At 38.5% G+C, this 19,616-nt stretch overlaps 2 protein-coding genes across 9 annotated transcripts in view; both read left to right on the top strand.

Moving 5' to 3' along the window:
• The window catches only part of LOC125897236 (uncharacterized), a 34,962-nt gene extending 25,725 nt beyond the window's left edge, over positions 1-9,237 (top strand). Inside the window, exon 3 of the transcript XR_007450397.1 lies at positions 8,941-9,237. The gene's annotated coding sequence lies outside the window, so the exon portion shown is untranslated. The remainder of the gene's footprint in view (positions 1-8,940) is intronic.
• Positions 1-19,616, top strand: part of LOC125897234 (uncharacterized) — a 36,551-nt gene that overhangs the window by 6,531 nt on the left and 10,404 nt on the right. For 4 of the 8 annotated variants that reach the window (XM_049590405.1, XM_049590402.1, XM_049590403.1 and 1 more), the window contains exons 1-2: positions 11,132-11,289; positions 14,009-14,124. The exons of the other annotated variants lie outside the window; for them this stretch is intronic. The gene's annotated coding sequence lies outside the window, so the exon portion shown is untranslated. Of the gene's footprint in view, positions 1-11,131; positions 11,290-14,008; positions 14,125-19,616 lie in introns of those variants that run through there. 8 annotated transcript variants of the gene reach the window in all.

Genomic DNA, 19,616 nt, shown 5'->3' with positions numbered 1-19,616 from the left:
ATGGAACAAAGTGTGGCTTAGTAAAGAAAAACACAAGGATGGTGGACACGCATGGTTGGATGAAGTCTGTGTTTTTCAGCCACAAAGACAACCCAGGCATTTAAGTAAACTTGTTGAGGCATCTGCCACGCAGATCAGTGAAAGGAAGGAAACTATTAAAAAAAGAATGCTGGCACTTCAAACTAAGGAGAAAAGACCCACGCTGCCAAGTCCTAACACAAGTGTCGTAAAATCAAAGACACATCAACGGAGTAAGGGGAAATGTTTTCCCCATTGCACAGAGATAGGTCTGGATCTAGATGTCACATCAAAATCAGGCGAGAAAGAGAAGCTGGACTTGGATTTATTGACGAGAGCTGTAGTGTGTGAGATCCATAAATTTGCAGTCAAGAATCCAGGAAACTACATGCCACACACACTGTTTGACATTCTTGACTATAACTTTGATCTTAGCTCACAACATCACAGGCGCTGGGAATTTTCCATAGCTACTACATCCAAAGTCCAAGCCATGGTCAAGCAACGTGACATGAATCGAAACAGACCACATGAAGTCTTCAGGTTGCCATTTATATTTGCTCCCGGGACACATAATGAGAAACCAAAAAAGCATTCCAGGAAAGAACCAGTCAAAAAGAGAATGGGCAGAAACCATTCAGATTCCAGTGATGATGATTTTCTTAATGTTGTCGAAACTGACGAGGTGGCTTGGTCCTTTGAGGACACTGAGTTCTCAATAGATCCTTGGTCGGCACTGCCAATGTGTGGAAGTCCAGTGAGTGAAGGTTGTGACAGTCCTCTCCAGGGAAACATACAGATCGGAGAGAAGGAGTACGATGCACAGTTTGGCAATATGAATCCAGAACTGGACACTGAGACAGTAGTGCAGATGAGTGGGAGTCCAGTGAGTGAAGGTTGTGGCAGTCCTCTCCCGGGAAACGCACAGATTAAAGAGGAGTACAATCCACATCATGGTAATATAAAACCAGAACCAGACACAGAGGAAAAACATAATGATGATGTCAAGACAAAGTCAAACACTGAAGATGCTCAGCACTTAGTCCCAGATGTGGCTACAGGACTCCTTGGGTATATGCCAGTGGTAGTTTTGCCAAACTTGGTCGGACCGCAGGCGGGATTGCAAAACCAGTATGTCCAGTGTTACATCCTGGCAGAACCACAAGGACCCTCTATACGTCCTGACATTGTGAGTAACATAACACCCAGACTGAACACTGAGGGTGTTCAGTATTTAGTCCCAGTTCAAGCAGTCGGATGCCCCATGGTAACCATAGGTCCAGGCAGTGAGAGCATATTGATCAAACAAGGGCAAGAAAATGTGCCAGCTGACTTGCAGCAAGGTGAAGCTCACAGAAAATGAAGTGGGCATCTAACAGTAATGAAATCCTTAAGCCTCTAAATTATAGTTTCACACTAAACAGATGCTATTAGCTGCCTTGGTTTCTATGGAACTGTATTGAGAATGTAATTCGTGACTTATTTCAGGAATGTATACTTTAAAAAGCTCTGTTAAACTCATACTCAAGAAGTGGAGGCCTAACAGATAGCTAATGCATAAGGTTGTAAATATTCTGCTTTGAAGTTTTGTTGTAAAAAGGACAAGTTGAAAATACATTACACTTTTTAATGTTTCTTTTTCTTTTGGTCAATTGAGACTGGACATTGCTGACTTTGTGGATATCAGATAATTGTATTATAGTCATATGAGACGGTCTTGCCTTACTTTAAAAGTGCCTGTTCTGTTTGTTTTTTTTCTGATCACTTTATACATAGATTATTGTCACTTATTTTTGAAAAAGCAAGTTTGCAATGAAAATATTTTGTAAATGACACAAACTGTGGACACTCTGTGAATTTGTCATAAATTTGTAAATATGAGTGTGTCCATACTTTGTTCTTAATTAGTAAGCACAGCATTTCATGGATATACAGGATAACAGAAATCAAAATGACCTTTATCTGGATGGACTTGTCTGTTGCTCATTGCTGTTTTAGTACATTTATATAAACTTTGAAAGCATCCTCTTCTGTGTACTCATTTCAAATACTGTGAACTTGTATTATAAATGATATGGTTGTGATTTATGATCATTTGCTTGTAGAGATAGATCTCAAGTCTTTTGCATTTGCTCATCTCTACTTTAGGAGTATTAAACACCAACTGTTTTATCTTAGGGTGTTTTGACACTTGGTCCTTTTCAGTCCTCTAAATGGATACAGAGCAGTGACTCGGCATTTTTGCGCATATGGGAGCACTCCAAGAGAACTCAGACCCCTCTGAAGGGAATTGTACTTAGACCACCTCGGAAAGTGGTCTGAATATTTTAATTTTATCACATGGGGACAGAATTTGTGCTGATGACAGCGCAGAGGGTCTGGATAGCACCACTGCTCTTACATAGTTAGTAGGGATGGGTATCATTAAGATTTTAACGGTACTACTACTCTTATCAGTACTGCTTATTGATCCGGTATTTTAACGGTACTCTTATCGATACTTTTTGAGGAAGAAAAAAACAAATTAAGATCATAAATTGCTTTATTTTCTCAATTCTCATTATGCAACAAAATAGTTTTTTAACAAAACATTTTACTTTTTACAGCTTGAAATGTAAAATACATAAAATAATAGTGTTGTCACGGTACCAAAATTGGGACCCACGGTGCGATATCAGTGAAAGTATCATGGTTCTGAGTAGTATCAGGATACCACAGCAAAAATTAGGCAGATGTGCCTTTTGTCATTTATAAAAAGATAAATCACTTTTCTATAATACATCAATGATATTTCAATGGAATAAATTACTTATTGACTTATTCATACTTCAAAAACAGCATCAATAAGTGATTAACATGGGGGGATCAAAATAAAATAAAAAAATGAAATAAAAATCAACCAGCCACCCTCCTTCCCTGACAAGTAAAGAACAGTCCCTTCATAAGTAAAGAACAGTCCCTAAAGTGCGGTGAGGTTTGTGGACCGTTCCCTGCCACAAAGAGAGAAATGTGAACGGCTCATTTTGTGTTGGCTGCTAGCATAATGTTACAAACCTGGACTGGACGTAAATGAACTAGCTGTGCTAGGGCAGTCAAACCCTGTACGTCTGAATATGGTGCACTTTCACAAGGTGTTTTGACAAATTACTTGCGTTGCCGCCACGCGCTGTGTCTGCATCACCTCTTGTAATGTAAAGCCACACTTTTGACCGTTTGGCTCTCTCTGCCATTGTTATCTATCTAAAGGTAGACTACGAGCTTGAGTTGGTGTGTGCGCTGTCTTGTGTGCGTGTGTGTGTGTCTGTGTCACTGGAACAACAGCCCCGTCCCCTTCTCTCCACTCACACACAGCAGGCAGCCAGGGTGAGCGACACAGATCTCTCGTCTTCAGGGAGAATAGAGAAAATTACAATACAATGACAGATAATTGACGGAGATGGTGAGATAAATGTGCAAGATAACGTTTATCTTGTAAAAAAAAAAAAAAAAAAAATGCGACTGCTCAAGTTCCGATAGCAGAACCGTTAAGGTCAGAGCTTATCAGTACTGCGGTCTTGGAGAATGTAGCCCCGGGGCTCGTTCAATACCGGAGTTCGGTACCCATCCCTAATAGTTAGGTCAAATGCACAGGACAAGTGCAAAATCATTTCTTCTTCTACTTGGGTCCCTTTATGGTTTTGTTAGAATGACTGAGCAGAAATCTTATGCAAGCACATGACATTATTCTTCCAGTTGATTTTTAAGAAAACTACATATTTTCTTGAAAATGCCCGACATTCAAGTGTGGATTTAAAAAAAAAAACACTGAAGATGAAATAGTTTTGGGGTTGAAAATATATACATATATATATAAGGACAAAAATGTACAAGGACCCCCTCTCTCTCTCTTGAGTCTCTCCCATCAGTGGAAAGGCCTTTAAGAAGTTCCTCAGGGCTCGATCCAGCGACAGGCCGGAGAAACCTATATATTGTAAGGAAAATGCTCAACTTCAGCAAACACTGAAATGAAGAGACTCAGAGAACCACGGAGAAAAGTTACAGCCAACGGGGTTACTTTAATCGCAGAACTTTAGCATACAACAGTATACTAGTCTACACAGCAAAACAGATGGAAACAGCCCTGAACAATCACCCTTCAAGTACTTTTATACTGGGCGTCTGCTCGTTCATATACGTGTGTGTGTGTGTGTGAACACGCTTGGGTCGTATTTTCTGGGAATCCAAAGTTCTCCTGGTTTCCTACTTATTCCTAGAGCTAGACTTCGTGCGTCAGTATTTTCTATCTTTGTCTTTCTGGCAAAAACAACCGTTCCTATTGCGAAATTTGGCATATCTGTTCCAACGGTCAGGTCACCCTAACCCAGAACGTTCTCCCTCATTTAACCTCCCAAGGTTTGACTTAAGCACCAATACTCAAATTATCAAAACACCTGATGGGTCCTTTTTACTGCCAAATCTGATATTTGACCAGCTGCTTCCTAAACCTAGTGTAACTGACCTCATTTTTCACCTTTGGTATAAAATGATACATTATCTGCCTCTACATAGTCCCTCCTCTAGTATCGAATCCCACAGCAGTCCAAGTCGAAGGAAACACGATGTGGTGTTTTCTGAACCAATCACCAGGCAACCTAGGGACGAAAGAGACTGCTTCAAGGAGCCCGAGTTAGACTCTGAAGATGAGGTGCACGAGACATCCGCTGGAGTCACAGCCGCTCCAGGAAGACAGGGATAATTATACTGATAGTACTAATTCTGTTCCCCTTATTGACATGTTGCATCGTGCCTATCCTGAAGAAATGGTGTGTGAGAGCAATGGACAAGAGGCTGAACCTCGTAACAGACATGAAGGGAGCACAAATGCTAAGTATGCTGACCCCTGAACGATTGGTGCGCAGAGGAGGGAGGAAAATACCAGATTTGTTCCCAATCCCTGAGTACACGGACAATTCAAAGGACGAGGAGGAACTGTGAGAGAGAATGATGAACAATGGCTGACACTCATATTTATTTTCTGTATTCAGTTTTGTGTTTTGATTTTACAAGAGGAAAGTGTATTAGCAATTTCAACTTAGCAAGTTATGCATATCATCCAAAATGATTTCTGTGATTCTATTATATTCTAATCAGTAAGTTGCATTCTACTGTGTTATGTATTTGATCAGTCTGTTTAAGATTCATCTGTTAGGCCGCCTAACGGGAAGGGGCCGATGGGGGACTTTTCCTGGATTAAACAGCCGCCAGGTTTTTCGCCTCCATCAGTTGAATGTTGACAGATGATAAAATGTGTTCAGTGTTTGATGTAATATCATATACTCATGTCAAGTTCATATATCACCATATCGTATGTTTTCTTATGCATCATTACATTCAAGTTTAAGAGTTTCGTACACGACCATATATTCATGTTAGTAAGGAACACTGGTTATAGTTACAGTGCCATATATCCTACTCATATTCATACAAGCATAGGTGTTCATTTACCATACATTATCTCTGCGAGTAATTTACGATAAAAGGCAGATAATGTATCATTTTATACCAAAGGTGAATTAATTTGGGACTTAATTTGAGTATTTGTGCGTAAGTCAAAACTTGGGAGGATAAATGAGGGAGAAAGTTCTGTTTCTACAAATTAATTATAAAGTATCCAGTGATCCGCTGACCCTGGGGCTATGGACATTTTTATTGGACTTTATTATTTGGAACTCAAACAAGACAATTTACAAATGTGTACCATGAGCCACAAAACACCTATATTTGGCCATAAATGGATGTAGAAACACTCTCAAACATATGTTTTGCATATTGATATATGTGCTCCTCCTCCATACAGTAGACCTGTCAATGGGAGATATTGTGAAGAAAGAACAGTTTCACTGACTTTCTACAATCCTTCTTCACAGTAAAATCTCAATTATCATTACTCTGAAAAGTAGGAGGGACGATCAGTGATTCATTCAAAACTTTCATGCGGAAACTGACTTTACAGAATGCTTCACAGAATAAAATTAAACGTTGGAGCGACAACAACATTCTTTATATTTGTTTTGATTCATGTATGATGGCGACTACATGTAAATAGATATAGTTTTGTTGTTTGCACACGGGATGGCACACTAGAACAGGAAAACGCAGATGAAATGGGTAAAGTGCAGGTGATGAGCAGCAGGTGTGTGATGGGGAAAGCAAAGAGTGGTTTTGACCGTGTAAACTGTGGCAGTATGAAGAGATTGTAGAGTGTTGAAACTGAAATTGATTGAAATGGACACTGAAATTGTTCATTGGATATTTACCTGAGATGAATTATGGACACACAATATTTTACCTGTGTGAAGGTGAGCAGATGTTAAAATAACATAATAACATAACTACCCCAATTCAAACCCAGTGTGTGGAAGTTTACACAACTTTGAAGACAGTATTTTAAATTTGTATAGAGACTAATTTCTAATCCTGCCTCTTTTGCTCCAGACTTTTTACCTGTATGTGATTGGTCAATACTACTCCGACTACAAAACCAGAACGCTGTTGATACCAAAATCTTGTCTTGTTGCCTACAGGTTCTGCATGCAGATATCAGTTTATAGCTACTACATCATTACCCGCAAAAAAGTATCTTATATAAAATCCTGAATATGAATAAATAAATCAGATCAAATGGGTAAGTCTTGATTGTCATCAACACAACAACAATACTAACGCAATTTATTTGTAGGGGCCTTTCAAAGCACTCAAAGACACCTTACAAGACACCATTATAAAAAAAACAAACAGCAATATATCCATAGATCTTAAATTTAAAGAATTCCATGATATACATTAAAAGTTCATAAATGACTAGACAAAAGTAGTGGATATAAATATTAGGTATAAAATCATCATTATGAAGTCATGCAGGTCACCATATGTGTAAGTAAAGTAAAGTAAATCTTTATTTATATAGCACCTTTCACAGCTCAAAGTCACAAAGTGCTTCACAATAAATATACAAACAGTTAAATAAATAGAAAACACAGCAAGTACAAACAGCAAAAAATACAGTGCAAGATACAAGATAGAGACAAATCTGCAAACCCATTCCTTTTTTTAGATTTGATAATCTATAACTATAAAATGTCCTGTATTTTCTCTGATAGATATTACATAATTGATACATAAATGGTGTAAGACTCAAGGATTAGATATAGTCTGTATCACTTGTCCTTTTTTTCTCCTGAACTAAAAACAGGATAGGAAGACATAGAAGACCAAGAAGAACAGTAGACTCCTCGCCACTGGTACCAAAATCAGCCCAGAGTTTATAGATGAGCCATTTTGCAAATGCAAACAAACCACTTCAAAAGAACTAAGGTATCACCACTGCAATATGGAAGCCTCACAGTATCACCTCAAGGACGTGATGAAAAGAAGGCAGTCTGATTTAAAAAGTAACCAGAAAAAGAGGGCTCTGTCAAGCTCATGTGAAAGGGTGAACTAAAGGTGCAGAAGAGGACAGTTTGAAGACATGGAGACAAACTCACTCTCTCATCACACTGATTTGTGTACCAGTGAAAAAGCGGAGGGAGATCATTGTCACACTTTTCCACTAGGAGAGTCTGATCAAGACTCTGACAAAGTCACAAATCCAGGATACACTGGCAAACTGGATCACTTACAAAGCCCAAAAAGTTGTTCACTGAACTCTGACATTGCTGGAGACTCAGAGCCAAGTTATCTTGCTTATTGTACGCCTTTATTCACCACCACTGAAATCTCATCCAGTTCACCAACTGTAAACTCAAATGTGAACCCACCATTTGCAAGTCAACCTGATGAAAGAGGGCTTTGTGGAGCGGAAGAGCCAAGACAGACTCCAAGAAATGCATCAAATAAACATGACATGGAGCAAGACGAAATGGGAACAGAGATCATGTGGAAGTTACGTGCTAACCGTGTAAAACAAATCCTCTCCTCACCAATCACAGAGTTTGGTCAGTTCACCATGTCCAAGAAAGCAGGCCTTGAATTTAATGTTGGATTTGGCTATCATGGCTTTGTCAGGACAAATCTGACCCTGGTCACAATGGTCATCCTCATCCACACATCATGCTGCACACAGTCTCTGCAGATGGAAACTGCACAGAGCAAAAGCCTCCAAAGGATCTGTACACTGGCTTCTCAACCCTAGGGAAGAACGTCATGGAAGACTCCCTCTCTGCAAGAATATAGGTTTAAACCTTTTTGTGGACAAAGACCAACCAAATGATAAGCTTAACATACATGTATTGACACATGGGACTATTCATGAAGTGGCCAATTTTGCCAAAATGATGTGTGGAACAAAAACAAAGATAATTAACGATATCCTTGAACACAGTTTCAACATTAACATGTTCATTTTGGCCCTAGGAAGAGGACACTGAGTTCTTGACAGATCCTGGGACGATGGTGCAGATGAATGGGAGTCTTGAGAGTGAAACTTGTGGCAGTCCTCTCCAAGGAAACATACAGACAAAATAAGAGGAGTACGATCCACAGTATGGCAATATGAATCCAGAACTGGACACTGAGGAAAAATATTGTCCACAATATGATGATGTCAAAACAGAGCCAGACACTGAAGGTGCTGAACATTCAGTCCCAGGTGAACCTACAGAACCCCTTGGATATACTTCAATGATATTATGGCCGAACTCTGGAGAACCACAAGCAGAATCAGAAAGTCCATATGTCCAGTGTTACATCATGGCTGAAACACAAGGATCTGCTGAATGTCCAAACATAAGAACTGAATTTGACACTGAGTGTGTTCAGTATTTAGTCCCCGTTGACGCAGCAGAATCCCAAGAATACACCATAGTTATCATGGGTCAAGGCAATGAGATCACTGTGATTAAAGAAGAGCAAGAAAATGTACCAGCCGATTTGCACCATTGTAAGGTTCACAGAAAATGAAGTGGGCATCTATCAGGAATAACATCCTCAAAATACTTGACTCAAGAGGAAGTTGTGTTTTACACTAAACAGATGCTATTAGCTTCCTTTGTTGTTATGAAAATGTATTTCTTGTAGGGAGATGATGTCGTTGATGACTCATTCCAATTCTTCAGGGATGTATACTTAAAAGCTCACTGTCAAACTATTATTCAAGATTTTGAGGCCGAAAAAGACGGAAAGATCTGACCAGAATGTTTCAATGCAAAGGGCTGTGAATATTATGCTTTGAAGTTTTGTTCTAAAAAGGAAAAAGTGGAAATTCTAAAAGCTTTTTTTTTTTTTTGACATTTGTAAGAATTTATAGAAGGATATTTTCCCACTGAACTTTACTATATGGATTGCAGATAGTTTTGTAGTCATTAAAGACATTTTGGCCTGGAGGCCCAAAGAGAAGGCAAGATCTAATTAAAATGTTTGAACGTAAAGGGCAGTCAATATTGTGCTTTGAAGCTTTGTTCTAAAAAGGTTAATATGCCACAGCTGGACATTCTATAATCTTCTTTTTAATGTTTTGTTTTCCATCTATGGTCACTTTTTGTTTTTTAATCTTTGAAAGAATTTGTGTAAGGATATTTTGAGACTGAACTTTACTTTGTGGATAGATTTTATTCTGGTCTGTTTTCAAAAGTGCTTGTTCTCCATTTTTTGGAGTGCACCTATACTTTATTCATAGTTTGTATACACTGCATAATACAGATGTACACTGCAGAAATGATAATGACCTGTATCTGGTTGGACTATATTCAACCACTCCAAAATGTATATTTTTAACACATGTTGCACATACTGCATATCCTCGTGAGACCCGAACTTTTGCTCGGTATGCATTTTTAATTTCTCCTAGCTATTTGGGTTCAATGGGACTAAATAAGTATACCGGAATCGGCTGCAGACTGACTTGGCAGAGATGGCTGCCATCTTGTTTTTACATGGATTTGTGTATTGTGCTCTTACTACCACTAGATGGCACAAAGAAGTGTCCACGAACGAGGACAACAGGTCTGAGTTAAGTAGAATGAAGTATAAGGTCAAGTAAACCCAAAATATGAGAACACAAGGTCTCAGAATGTATTGTGTTGTACATGGTCGCATTCAAAATGTATTCTTTTATTTCTTACTTTACAATCTAGTTTTATACATTTTATTGTAGCATAAGGCACATATTGTTATATTTTTTTTACACTTGACATACCCAGCACCAAATACATATTTTATATTCTTAAATATTTTATATACTAGTGTTACCACTGAAGCATATTGAGCATATTTCATTTTTACATTTTTTACATACATTAATGGAAATTATTAATATAATCGAAACATGATTGACAATATAATAGAATTTCATGAAATCTATGCAACATTTAGCACTAATGTAACTGGCACTTTTTTAGGCCTCTGTACTATGTGCCACGCAGTAGAAAGACTGTGAAGTCATCTTGCATTTTATATCTTGTCAGGATGTCACAAGCACAAGTCCCTTACATGCCATTTACTCTTTGTCAGTGTGTGACAAGCTGTGAGTGCTTTACTTAATGTCCAAGGACATGACTAGATAAGATGGCCCAAACTGCTTTGTCACCCCTCTGATGATACTAGTTAAAAGATCCCTGACATTTCCTGTGAACAGGGCTCACTCTTTGCACTCAGCTCATTCTCATCTGCAGATGCTGAATTAAACTACTACAGAGAGAGACAAGTTTCTGACTTGATGTGTTTTGTCTAGCAGAAACTGCCACCACCATACTTAGTACTTATCCTTATTGTTTCTATGCCTACATTCTCTATATTTGACATCAGAGCTACTGAAATGAATCACACTTTCCCTCCAGAGATAAATAAAGTATTTGTGATTCTAATTCTGATGTAAACTGTTCTAGTCTGCTTTGTTTGTGTTTATTTTATTACATTTACACCCCAGAACGAAAAGAAAAGTCGACATCAATTATGTTTATCACTACTGCGATTTAATAATTCTATTGTATTTCTGTTTTAATTACTGCCAATCTAATCTCTATGAACAGGTGAAGACTTTTCTTTGTCACCCGTTATTTCTTTACTCCGGTAGTAGTCACGCTTAGACGCTTTTATTTTGAAGTCCCCGCCAGACCCGTCACCCGCCCCTCGGTTATCTTTCGTCACTTCCTGCACATTCCGCGTCGCATCGCCATTGTTTCTTCGACAGTTGAGAGATTTTAAGCCGTTTTTTATATGTGAAGACATCGTTTGGGGGACATTATGTCGTGTTGGGAGTGAAGAAGGAATTCTCAGCGATTGTTCAGCCCACATTTGGTACGTGCACACCCGTTTATTTCGTTCTGTTTCGATCATGGCGGAGGCTGTGCTTTTCTCTGTGTTACGTGGGCTCCCTGTTCGCTCTGCATGCCTAAGTTACCCCGATATTGTGTGCGCCAAACTATTGTTCATCTTATGATCTTCTATATGAAATATAAACGATCAAATGTGCTCAATTTTAGTCTTAAAGTCGCAGTGGAGCCCGCTTATGCATTATTTGCTTTGATGCTGTGCTGAAAATAGTGTTTCACAATGTTAAATAACATGTTCAGAGTATCTGCGCCATACCATGGCACCATTTCCTGATATTGCAAAGTATCACAGTGCATGCAAAGCCTTCTGCTTCACAACAGCCACACATTATTGTTGCGTTATTCAACTGGGCCTGCACAAAAAGTTATGAATGAAATTTTAATCTAATCAGATTGTTTTGCGTACACATTTCCAAACAAAGAGGCAAACTCTGCCTTGAAAAATGTAATTTAATTTTATTTAAAAAACCTTCACGGGGAACCTATTTGTTACTGTTTGCGTGAGGGAATTATAAGTGTGTGACACTTCACATGCAAGGCTATTCACATAGACATACGACGCCGCATTGACTGCCGCTGCCTATCGGAACCGATGGTTTGTTACAAACGGCACACATGTAGTTATGATACAGGATGCTTTCGTACATTAAAAATGCGGGATTTCATGCTTTAATATTTTCTGCAGATAGCAACAGCATGTTATTTAGGTCACAACACAGTTATTTTCTTCACCTCAACCCCAGAGTGGGATATATATATATATATGTATATATGTGTGTGTGTGTGTGTGTGTGTATGTATATATATATATATATATATGTGTATATGTGTGTGTGTGTGTGTGTGTGTATGTATATATATATATATATATATATATACACATATATATGTATGTATATATATATATATATATATGTATATATATATATATATATATATATATATATATATATATATATATATATTGGTAGATTGGCTTATGGGGTGATTTTGAAGGAGTAATCAAGTTAATCTTTTAAGTGTTATCTTCCCTCCAAAACTGGCACATTAAATTGATATTAAAACACTTAAAATTTACACCTCAGGAGTTCTTACCTGTCGGGATCCTTCGGGAAACGGTGGAAGGCCAGGTGCAGGGTGTTCCACTGATAGTTGTTGCAGTTAATTGCACTACACTGTTTTCTTTTACTTTTTTTCTCCTTTCTGCTTGACATCTTGCATGTTGTCTGGGCGCAACAGTCCAAGCTCAACAGTCCAAAATGGCGGTAGCTCCCCTAGTGGCTGTTGGCAGAAATTCAACGGAGCTTCGCCTCTTGGTATCCATGCTCTTTGTCTCAGCCTTCTCTTGAATAGCCTTGACAGTCGGCAATGACGGGAACGCCCACAAACGTCACATCCGGTTAGAGCCGAGGGGAAAACAAACCAGTCCCTGCCTTAAGCCACAATGCCGAAGAGTTGCTGTGTGCCCTTTTGCACCGCAAATAAACAAAAAAAAAAAATCACCACTTAAAGTTTTACATTTTACCAAATAATAAAACGGAACCACAAAGGAGGACAAAATGGTTTCAAGCTACCAGAAGAGAGCTTTTAGCTTTGCACAGAAACAGGCAATAGAAATGTCCTTCAGAGGGCTATATTTTATTTTATGCTTGGAGTACATTTCAGAGCCGGCACTTTTTTTCTTTCTTTCTTTCTTTTTTTTTACATATACCGTACTCGGTAAAGAACTTTAGTACTTTTGTACATGTTGCGAGGAAATCTACACAAATTACAAATGTAGTACAAAGTTCACTAGTGTTTAAACAATTAATCTAATATTCCTGATACCCCTGACATAGTCTATGATTGTTTGGAAATGGTTTACATTACATTAAACTTACCTGAAATGAAGTGCTGACTGCAGACATACACAGGTTTTGTTGTTGGGTCCCATAATCTGGCAAACTCATCCTCTCTTGTGATAGATTGAAGCCATTTTGTCCTCCTTTGTGGTTCCGTTTTATTATTTGGTCAAATGTTAAACCTTAATTGGTGATATTTTTTGTTTATTTGCGGTGCAAAAGGGCACACAGCAACTCTTCGGCATTGTGGCTAATGGCAGAGACCGGTTTGTTTTCCCCCTCGGCTCTAACCGGTTGTGACGTTTGTGGGCATTCCCGTCATTGCCGACTGTATCTATATCTGGTGCCTTGATGTAATTTTAAAAAGTTTGAAATGAATTTTTAAACATTTTGTTAATACTTTTTTAATAGGGATGCACCGAATATTCAGTAACCGAATATATTCGGATATTGCAAAAAAACACAGATTCTGTATTCGGTGAAATAAGTGAAAAGCAAGGCCGAATAATAGCGGCGTGTTTTGATAACGCAATCAAACACGACATGCCGCTGCTAAATGAATGAAGCGGGAACACTGGGATGGAATATTGAGAGCTAGTCGAATAGACAAACACAGTGTGTGTCCCATGAACCTATAGACTTCATAGGAATGATGGATGTGACCCGTGGCTTTTTACTTGTACTGGTAATATTAGCATTGATATGTCCACCTAGCAACAGGCATACACTCAAAATTTCTTGAGAAATTTCCTTTTCTCTTCTGTTGTTGAAGTTCATATTTTGGGAGTGCCATGCAAGTCTTGCATACACGAGTTAATGAGCATTCAAACTTGTTTCTTTCAGGCTTGCACAGTACCAACACGTCCCATTGCCGAGTACATCCAACCAGGATGCAGACATGCAGTGTGGGCCAGACATGTTGGAGGAGCCGTTTGCTAACCTAAATCATGTCTTACAAGGTGTGGAGCAAACTCACATCACACTGGTCTGTAACTAGAGTCTTGATTATTGCCAATTAGGTTTTCACATGTAAGGAGTTTGCCCTGGTACTTAGGTGCATAACAGTTATCACAGTAGAAGAAGAACAGAGAATATGGGCAGTGTACAGAGATGATTTTTCAAAAGATTGGCATTAATGTAACACATTGTGACCGATGCGGAGACTTAACATTAATGTCATGTTTAGTTTCAGAATCAGAAATATTCAGTGCTTTTATGCCTAGAGATGTGTTCTTCTTTTACAGAGACATACGTACTGTATCAGCAAAGCTTTTGATACCTATGGGTCAGTTAGTCTTAAATATAAGTATGCAGTACTACAGTTGTACTGTGACGAAATCAAAACACACCAGCTCCCGCGCATTGCTGCTTGAGGAATCACTCTATCTCATTTCTAAAGAAATACTTACAACTTAATTGCAACATGGTTTTAGTTTAGTGTTTGGTTTTAGTGTTTAATCATTTAGCCAAGGCAATGTCAGATATTGTTTAATGCCCATCACAAATACCCAGAGACCCAAAGAAATGATCTATGTTTTTGATCAGCAGTCTAAAAACCCACAGATACTTAAGTGGAGATGAAACACTGAACAGTATGATTGTGGTACATTTGAACTTTACCTTAGGCAAGATATGACACTGCAGTCAAACTTCAATATTTGTAACAAATCAACCATATGTGGTACAGCTTCACAACTTTCACCAAAATGTAGCCTCAATACTGAAAGACCTTTTGTACATTGTATTGCAAATTATGAAGTTCATTACTCTTTTTTTTTTTTTTTTTTTTTTTTCAAAATCTGTAAAACTTCTTAAACCTATGTCCTCCCACAGTTTTTGCTAGGGATGCACCGAAATGAAAATTTGTGGCTGAAGCCGAATAAAATTAAATGCTTGGCCGAATACCGAATGCCGTTGTTTAGTTTTTCATTAGTTTTTGCAGATGAACCCCCTCCAGATTAGTGTTGTCACGGTACCAAAACTGGGACCCACTTGCTACAGAGCATCTTCAGACTGGCTTCCACAAACTGTCCTCACAGATTTTTGATTTATCAAAAATTTAGCCTGCAGTGCATCAAAATGTTTGACTATAAACAGTACTGTAAACATATACTTGCTAAGTTCTTGCTAAATACATTTTCAATGTTCATGAAAAGAATTGACAAAATTTTCGAGTCATGGTAGATGTTTGGCAAATATCAGAATTTTATATCAAGAACTGAATTTTTGACAGCATTTTGAATTCTGCTCTCGTGAACAGTTGGAGTCAATGCAAGAATGGCATTTTAAACATCAGTTTTTCAGTTATGGAGTAAATCAATCATTGTTGGAAAAACAAATTAACATCTCCATGCTGTGTAGATGCAATATGTGTATTTTCAGGTATTTGTCTTGATAATTGAATTTATGACTGCAGTTTAAAATCTGCCTTGACAGCTGCTGTCACCCTTGTGGCTGGCTTAGTCAATTTGTGAAGCCACAGATGAGTTGTCACTTGCTAATTAGCTTAGTCAGATAGAAGATGCACCTTGGTGTCAGAGGGTTGTGAGTTCAAGCCTTAACTAATGCAAAATGTACATTGTAATGGCAACTTTCTTGTTGTCTTCCTATTCTGCCTCTTGTTACTCAGAATTGCCTAAATTTGTCCAGCCCCAACCATTGCTGCGCAGCAGCTATAATTTAACTTGTTTTTAACAAGTGTTGATGTAATAGGGTTTGAGAGTTATGATGAGATAGAAGAATCACGGACAAAGTAAAAATTAATTGGCTATGGTTTTTGAGCCAATAAAGCTCCATTTCCACCCAACACTTTCGGTATGGTACTTTTGGAACCCAAAGTAACCCTTCAGACATGATACCTAGACTAAAGGTCCAATTAGTGTTTCCACTGTTAACAGTATCCTAAAATATGGGCGGAGTTGTTGTCACCTACTGCTCCGTCAAGCACTCACTGTATTTTGACACAGAAGGAAGTCTGCATCTGTTTATCATCCACAGGATTAGGTTGCATGCCAACATTTTCAGAACAAAATAAAACATGCTGCAGTGAGAGTCTCTCTCCACTGGATATTTAAAAGTAGCAGGTTCGTGCATTCAGTCCTTCTCAGGCAAGCTCAGGAGTTTAGTGTTGCCAGAGCCCAAAGGAATGACACCAAGTGAGGATTTGAATGAATGCAGTTTACATAACCCAGTTGAAATTAATATAAACAAATGCTTGAAGATCCACTTGTGACTTAAAGTGTATGTCATCTAAGAGAGACAATAAAAACTAAAGTAATGGTCAAAATTGTCACATTGAAATTTAAGCTGCGCTGATGGATTCATGTCGTCAACTCATGCGTTGAGTAACATTACAAGTAAACATTCCACCTTACAAGTTGCCGGCAGTTGGCCCAGTAAATGAAATCACTATTTCTCTGACTCCAGCTGCTGTGAGAGGCAGCACAACATCCTTTCATTTTATAGTTACAGTTTACTAATAAAACTCTCCACAGTATGAACAGTGGTTACATGAGCCTCAAAAGCAGACACAACTCAGCCCAAAGCAGAGTGACCGTCCTCTACTGACCAATCAACAGACTGTCGTGTTCACAGCTCCACCTTTTAGTACCAGATCTGTGTGCTAGGTACCCCAACAGAGGGGTGAAAAACGACATACCAAACTAAACTGTACCGTACTGCTTGGTGGAAATGGGGCTTAAGACCAAATATAGTGGTAGGACCTGTTCCCATGGAGTCTAAATGTCAGCGGTGAAAGTGAAAAGCTGCCTGAACTTGACTTAAGTTGTAAGATGGCCTTGCCCAGCTGGTGAAACGGGAAAATCACAATCAGGTTTTCCAGGAAAGCGAGGTGGATATCAAGTTTAATAGCTGTGTCGTATCTTGCAAAAGTTAAAATTCAAACAAACCACAGTCATAATTGTTAAGTGTTTAATCTCTTCTTTAAGTTAACAAGAAGAAAGAGACAAACCTGCAAATCCTCACATTTAAGAATCTATGAGTATCAAATGTTTAGGGCTGACCCAAAAAATTTGAAGCTTTGAAGCTTTGTTCGATGGCAAGGGATTCGATTGTAGAAAAAAAATACATTCAAAGCTTCGGCGCTTTTTTCCCCGTTTTTTGGGAGGAGGCCTTGAATGCAACACTAACCCCCACCAGTCCGATACTGACAGCAAGCGCACTCAGAGCTGGCAGACATGTCCAAGAGGTCATTAGATGTGTGGTTGCACTTTAAAATATGCCCTGACTACAGATGTCACAATTATAGATTTTCTTGGTACGATTATTGTCAGAGAAATAATAATGGTTTTACGATTATCACGATTATTATGCATTCATTAATTTCACTCTATAAATGTGTAAAATCACATGAACACTCCTTATAGATCTTTAAGTTTAATTTATTTCCATGCCAACATAACAAAAATAATATAGCAACAAAGAAAAGTAACCAAAAAGTAGTGTGCGGACTCTACTTTCACTACATGCCTCTTTGTGGTCCAGCAGTCTAAGTTTTATCTAGGATGTGCGTGTCTTTTTGTTCTCTTTAAATTACAATTACACAAATAATTTGAGAGCATATCTCATGCAGTGTTAATAATAAATGAAACAGACATCGTGCTGGAAGGACAAGTCCAACATTTACTTAACACAGATGGGAGGAAGCAAAATGAGGTAATACTAATGCTGACTGTTCACTGACTGAGGACCTTGAGAAGACATTACGTCTATCTTCCACACTGCACACTGACACTGAAACAGTCTGACAGTGAGACTAAAAAAAGGATTTGAACTTCTAACAGTCGAATATATGAAATGTGCCTTTAACATGGTGTATACTGTGTCGCCTAGCAGCAACGTCATCAAGCAGCGCCTGTTATGATTTGAGTCTGTTGAGCGCACCCAGTGGTGGTCAGACGTATAACGTTACTTGTGCTCCTGCTTTTTCTTTTATCTCTCAACACAACAGTGATGGTTTTAAGTACATGTGGAAACTATTTTGTTCATGTATGAAAATGTAGTAGCTAGGGCTGGACGATTAATCGAATTTTAATCATGATTTCGATTTTGGCTTCTCACGATCATAAAAACATAATCGAAGAAAAACGATTAATGCGCTGCACGGTGCGGCGTGTATGTAAGTTCCTGTGCTGGAAAAGCACCATGAATGCACCTGTGTTATGTGCAGCAGCAGCAAGCGTGAGACGTGTGTGGATCAATAATATGTGGAGCAAGTGATTGAGAACATGGCAGAAAGGCAGCCTTTGGTTGAGAAGAAAGGTAGGACAACTTGAGTCATCTGGAAACATTTTGGCTTCAAGTTGACGGATGTCGAGCAAAAGGATTTTGTTTGCAAAGTTTGTCACGCTGTCGTGTCTGCCCCCCAAGGCAACACGAGCGGTCGGAGATGGCGTTGCGTTCAAGGTCCCCCACCCCCCCAAAAAATGGGAGAAAATAAAGGCAGAATATTCAAAAAAAAAAAAAAATTCACAATCGAATCCCTTGCCATCGAATGAAGCTTCAAAGCTTCAGATTTTTTGGGTCAGCCCTAGTATTTATTTTTATTTATTGTTTTTATTGCTATTATTATGGTAATGTACTATTATTATTTTTATTTTTATTTTTTGTTTACTTGTTATTAATTTATGTCTGGCTCTTCTTTTAAGTTATATTTAAAGTTGAGTTTTGGTGGAGTTTTGAAATCAATGAATAATCGTGTTTATTAATCGTGATTTCAATATCAATCAAAATAATCGTGATTATTATTTTTGCCATAATCGTCCAGCCCTGGTAGTAGCCGTACAACCGGGCTTGGTAAGCTTGGAGTGTTTTTAAGTTGATGTAAAAATAAACAACGTGCATTTGTGAAATCCCGCACTCGTGTGGACGTGAGTTTCTGCCTGTCATCTCACTCCAAGAGCTACACGTGCCCAAAACCATTTCAACCTCACGCTGTGTGCACACAAACTGCAAAACTATCCATCAAAAAAGTTTCTGAGACGTGCCTTAGCTTGTCATGTTGCACTGTAAGCCCAACTCGTATCATACCACTACGCCATTAATTGCAAATGACACACTAACTAATTTTTAATTCAGTGTTACATTAGATAAATTGAGATTAACGTATTTTAACCCAGTTATTGTGCATTTACCTTTACTTGCGCATGTAAAGCCGGGTGGTTGTCCTGCAGGTATTGTATCATGTTGCTCGTGTTTGATCCTTTGGCTGCGACTTTTTTGCAGCATGTTTAACAAACTGGAAAGTAGTAACTAGTAGGCCTAATATGCATTTTCCAGTTCCACCAGTCTGCTCTGAGTCTGGTGTCAGAGACACTTCTGATGCTCTGAGTTGCGCATCTGTTTGATTGTGCTGCAGTGTGCGCCGAGGGTTTAAATTTAGTGTTCAATCAAAAGTTAAACACTACTTATCACCGACCATTAGTGTTTTTTC

This window comes from Epinephelus fuscoguttatus, linkage group LG11 (genome assembly GCF_011397635.1).
Source record: "Epinephelus fuscoguttatus linkage group LG11, E.fuscoguttatus.final_Chr_v1".
Classification (NCBI taxonomy): Eukaryota; Metazoa; Chordata; class Actinopteri; order Perciformes; family Serranidae; genus Epinephelus; species Epinephelus fuscoguttatus.
This window is presented reverse-complemented; position numbering and strand designations above follow the sequence as displayed.